General features: G+C 37.7%; 1 protein-coding gene across 10 annotated transcripts in view; it reads right to left on the reverse strand.

The window, feature by feature from the left end:
• Positions 1 to 6,155, reverse strand: part of Gprk1 (G protein-coupled receptor kinase 1) — a 195,309-nt gene that overhangs the window by 187,296 nt on the left and 1,858 nt on the right. The gene's annotated exons all lie outside the window — the stretch shown is intronic.

Below are 6,155 nucleotides of genomic sequence, written 5' to 3' on the forward strand. Positions count from 1 at the left end.
ACAACAAGCTTAAACCGGGACAGAGAAACAGACAACACCTAAATAAAAGTTGAGGAAAATTTAACTCTCTTCGGCTTACTCCCCCTTTTTTAGCACTCCTGGTGTTCTGGAGGCTCTAGTTTGCCCACCCTTCCTATGGTCGCTCCCATCCTCAAAGCTATATAGCTTGAGCGACCCCTTCGACAAGTGCTACCCTACATCACAACGCATGCCAGCTGCGGCCAATACTCGACATTTTAAAACATTATAATAATTTTATTTAAAACTAGAAAAATATATATTCATTACTTAAAATAAGAAACGTATATAGACAATTAAACATTAAAACTTAGAATACCAATGATAAATAAATATACGTCCTTCAACTCGATTTCGGGCAAAAATAAAAATAATGGCAAAACAATTTTGGGCAAGTTGGAGGAAATTGTTAATTACGCTGACTGAGATTGAATCCACATGTTGCAACAACAAAAATAATAATTCGAATTGGAGAAGCATAAAAGCCCTCAGCTTAAATAGCCTTATGTATCAGCGTTCCTTTTTTTTTCCTTTCCCTCTTCGTTTTCTGCCGTTGGTTCGGTTAACTTTTGGATCTTTCTTTTACGTTAACGGCTCAAGATTTGGGACATTTTCTCTCTTTCCAATTCATTTCTTTTTTTTTTTTTGTACTTAAAATTGTTTAAATTATTACTTCGACACTCACCATTTTCTTAACTCCACCGATGAAAGCGCTTTCCTCGGAGACTAGCTGAAAATTGGGATGAAAATGATACATGCAAAAAAAAGAAATTCACATCCCTAAAAGAGATTACGAAGATGGGGGGGGGGGGAAACTACGCATACGGCCCGCGCTATTTAAACAATTTTCTCATTAATTTTCACCGGAATGCAACGAATTAACATTTCTCTTTGCCGCACATTGCTCTTTACATATGCCTAAGTTCATTTCACATCATTCTTTTTTTTCCTTGCAATTTTTCCAAAATTTAACCTAACTTAAAATTTCTATTTTTTCTTTAACTAATTTTCCATATTATCTTCACTGACAATGGAACAAAACGGGGGTCGAAAATTCCCTTTTTCTTTACAATAGTTCGTCGCGATGAGGCATGGGGCTCGAATTAAATGTACTTTGGCCGGGATCCCATTGCGGCGGCGAGTTCAAAACGCCCGAAAGAATTACATTAAACTAATCGCAATGCTTTGCCGAAGCCTACGCCTACACCGACTCTGGCATAAAAGCTCGTACGACTGCTACCGAATTCTCTGCTTAGTTGTGCTCTCTAGAGCTGTTCGCCAAGGGGACAAAGGTCGTTCTACCGCATTCGGCGATTAATTATGCTTCAACCCCATAAAATTATATAAAAAGTAATATTTTCCCCAGCTCTGGTGAGCGGGGCGACGGGGAAGTCTTCCTCCTAGAATTCAGATCCAGGCGTTTAAAAGAATCCAAGAAGCTGCGCCGGCGTCGTTTCGTTGCCTGCCCCTCGCCTCTCCTCGGGCCTTCGAGCGGTACAAACTGCAGCCTTTAAAATTCATAAATAAGTTCAAGCTGCCTATGCTTTTCCTTATCTGTACGCTCACCTTTCTATTCGTGGCTCAGTGGCCAATAAGCAAAATTGTATTCTCAGCACTTTGAACACTCGCGATTACTTTTTCGAAATTTTGTCGCCAGTCGCCAAATATAGGAGTCACTAAACTTCAGCAGCCAAAAATGGAATGCTGGAAGATGACGCCGGAAAAGTGGCGGTAACCCAATGTGAAAGTGGGGGAAACGGGGAGACCGTTGACAAATGCCTCTGTTACTCTCTCACCCGATCTTTCGTGCCCTAGCCGACCTACGCTTGCTACACTGGCAAAGCCGCCATTCGACATATGATCGACCAACAGATGGCGCTAATAAAAAGTATCTTATACCGAGCAAGCGCTACAACTCTACATACATTTCTGCGCAATGACTAATTGCAATGCTGGAAATATTTGCTGAAATATAGCAATTTTAAGGTTGGAAATTGGGAGTGTCTATAACACAACCTGTATCAGACCGTAGATACATAGTCTTTAAATTTCTATGACGATATGCGAGTCGCCAATGAGGCAAAACAGGAGGCAAAAATAGAATAAGGAGGTATGTTACCCCAAGAAAATGATTAGCAAGGGTAAATCGAGATAGAATATAACTGAATAAATTATTGCAAACGAAAAAAAAAGGCATTGGATGCTACCATGATTACAGGCCGATCAGCCTAGCCTACCTCCTAATTAAAACACTAAAACGGATACTAAATATCCACATCAGATAACTAAGACGAGACTGCCTTTCAAAAACTAAACAATAATCACTGTCGCGGAACGGATGAGCTAACCCGCTAGAATATCGATAGTCAGTCAGTTTGAATTTCGCGCCACGAAGGCGAACCTTCGTTAAGTATGTATTTGGTATTCGAACTATGTATGTTTGTAACTGCCACACTGTTTATGGCCGAAAGCTATGTTAAGTTTGGCGCCACGGTTATTCCGATCGGCGACCCCAATAGAGAAGGGAGGAGATATTGCGATATGGAAAAAGGAAATAGATTGAGGTTAATTCTAAGTTTGTACTCCTCAACAAAATAAAACACTGAAGGGCAAGCTCATTACCACACTTCAAGTCCGAGTGTTGGATACGCTACAAGATCTGGTATTTCTTGTTCCGGTGGAGCCCAAGTGTTAGATGGGAACTCCCGGGATTTGGATCGGCGTCAATCACTTATTTTGACACTTTCCAATTTTTCGTTGATAGCCTGCGAATGCCAAAACAGTTCACCTCATTTTATGAGGGCCTTTAGGGCCCACTGTACCACATAATAACAGGCATTAAGTAACGAGGCCAACTGTATTAAAGAGGCACACAAGATTAAAGCCCCGTTAGAATTATAAGGAATATAGTCGTCTCTGTTTAATTCGGTTGCTGATACTCGAAGTGTAAAAAAGTGGAGCTTTAATAAACTATTTTAAATTAAATTAAGCACCGTTATTGTCATCCACAACATCAGAAGTGGTCTTATTCACGAAGCCTGACACAGAACTAGGCCAGTTTTTGGTAGTACAACTAAAAAAATGGTTGGCAGCGTTAGGCCTCAAACGTCCGGCTGCCAATAGCAAGGGTTAAAGCGCGTGGCGACCTACCAACTTGAGCATCAACTAGACAGGAACCATGAAGCAGTTTTCTCTTGTGGATGCTGAGAAAGCAAAGTAGCAGAAGATAAGAGACTAGACAGATTCCAGCATGGCCATGTTGCATCGAATTCATACAAGAACAAATCCATTCACCAAGTTCTTGACGTCATCACGGATAACAATGAAAACTCCAGCAATGTTAACATGTGCGCTAACCGTGACTCTGTTAAATTTATCAGCATCAGAACCGATAACATCGATATGAGCGACGCCAGTGTTGAAGAGAAGACAGTTTTCAGTGCTGATCAACGTCACGTTAGCTAATCGGGGCAAAAAAGTTCAAAAGAGAGCTTAGCAGCGCATTCCAGAAGCGTGAATGGCGTGTCTTATTCAAAAACAAAACGAACTCCTGGAAAACATCAAAGAGGAAATCCCAGAACCAGGTCTGCACAACCAGGGTCGCATAGAATGCTTCTCCGAGCCGATGCAGATTCTGAGGGTTTCCCCAGAAGTCCTCTTGCCGTAAGACATTCTAAGGCATTCTTTCAAAGCACCTAACTGGAGGAGGGCTGCCAATATGGATCTCCGCTGTCCCACTTGCAATGCCAAAGGGCACTTTGCTAAAGTGCTTCAAGCCAAAGAGAGAGCGCGGTTCCTGCTACGCTTGTGAAATGTTTGGACACTTTGTTGGACAGTGTTCGAAGCACAAAGGAGCGAACCCTAACAATTACGTAACATACTTAAGATATTGCATTACAATAACTCTAAAGCCACATCAATTTCAGAATGGCTCATAGACACCGGGAGTCCCCGGGAGATGTGGAGGAAAAATACAAATCTGTAAAATTCAAATAAAACGGCAAATTATTGTATAATTCAAAATTTGATTTCCTAAAGTTGCCCTGCTAACTTGATGCACATCCAAAAATAACCACAAGTAACGTCGAAAGACACTAACCAGCACAAACTTTCGAAAACGGCATCGAGAACATTTCTTTTTGTACTATTTTTTATTCGAAATTATTTTTTTTTTAATGCAATTTATACATATATTTTAATACACTTTATATTTACTCTAGACGCTTGAATAGGATACCCTGTGAACTCTCTTTACAACTACTCTTAGCATTAGTGTGAAAAAATGAAATACTTTATGTTAGCATGAGTTTAAAACAAATAAATATATATATAAATAGAACATGCTTCAGTTTACACTGGCTTTTCAATTCAAAATTTAAGTACAATACATTATATTCGCTTATTTAAGAAATATATGTAAATTTGGGAACAACATGAAAGGACGCACAAAAAAAAATTTAACAAAAGAAAAAGGACAAATCTGTGCTTAAAGTCACTCTTAAAACTTAAGTTACTTTAAATGCTAAAAATATAAATTGGTAAGTCATTTCTTATTATGGTACCTACGAGTTCATAGTTCTGTTGATTCGACGACGCAAAAATAAATAATGGGAGTAATCGATCATTTGTGAATGATCGATTACTCCCATTATTTATTTTTTTTTCCTGGTTTTTCGTACAGCTTTAGAAGTTGCTGAGATACAATATTGTGCAAAAGTATAAGCTCGTCAATTGCATGACAGTGTCATTTTTGAAAAATTTCGTGGTCGAAACGACGAAGCATGTCTTTAGGTTGACTTTTTATACCCTTGCAGGGTATTATAATTTCAGTCAGCAGTTTGCAACGCACTGAAGGAGGCACCTCCGACCATATAAAGTATATATATTCTTGATCAGGATCAATAGCCGAGTCGATCTAGCCCGTCTGTCCGTCTGTCCTTCTGTCCGTCTGTCCGTTTCTACGCAAACTAGTCTCTCAGTTTTGAAGCTATCTTAATGAAACTTTGTTAGCCTTCTATATACTCTCACTCGTATATATGTCGGAACGGGCCGGATCGGACGACTAAAAATAATATAAAATTTTAACAAAAAATATTATAACATTTTCAGTTTTCAACAGAATTTAAAAATTGAGATATAGTCATTTCATATTATTATGCAATTTTGTGTAAAATTTTATGAAATTTTATCGGACTACTACATCATATAGCTCCTTTAAGAGCGATCGAAAAATTAATACAATTAACAGATTTTCATCAAATTTGAGATAAAGCCATTTTATATTAGTCTTAAATTTTGTGTCAACTTTAATAAAAATCGGACGATTATATCATATAGGTGCCATACAAACGATCGTTAGATGTAGAGGAAAAAGAGCAAATCTGTAAATGTAAATTGTTAATATAATATGTATAGGTAAATGAAATGAAAGCAGGTATTACTTCATTGTTTTTAAACATAAATATATATAATTTATATTGTTTGGATTCCTAGTCCTTGAAGCTCTATATGCAACGGTATATAACCTTCGGCGTGCCGAAGTTAGCTTTCTTTTTTTGTTTTTTAACCTCAATATATATAATTTATATTGTCTGGATTCCAAGTCATCGAAGTTCTATCTGTAAGTGTATATATACTTCGGAGTGCCGAGTTTAGCTTCCTTTCTTGTTTGTAATGTTGTTCTTCAAAATGTTGGTTTAGAGAATGAGTTATGAGGTAAAGAGCTGACTTTATTGCCTTATAAGCAGAAATCACATAAAGTTATTTTCTTGTTGTCGCCATGTAATGAAAATGTAAACGAGACTTAAAACCCTCACATTATCGAATTCTCTAATACCACTAAGATGAGCGTCGATACTTTTGACCAAATGTGCAGCGTCATGAGCTGTGCTCGAAAATCCAACCGATGGCCAATGGACACCGTTTTTTGAATTTTAAATATGGTTTTTGTAAATGGTTGGTTATTATTTTTTACTTTTTAAGTATATTAACAATGTGAAACTAAGATATTAATTTTAAATTTGAGTTCTTAAAAATATGAATCAAACGCTGTAAAAAACATAAAACATCGTCGATTCGACGAAGCATCTTAACATAATAAAAATAAGCATGACCACCTAGGTTTAATATAATTGAAT

The sequence above is a fragment of the Drosophila serrata genome, unplaced genomic scaffold (genome assembly GCF_035046125.1).
Source record: "Drosophila serrata isolate PLE 108 unplaced genomic scaffold, ASM3504612v1 contig_261, whole genome shotgun sequence".
NCBI classification, from domain to species: Eukaryota; Metazoa; Arthropoda; class Insecta; order Diptera; family Drosophilidae; genus Drosophila; species Drosophila serrata.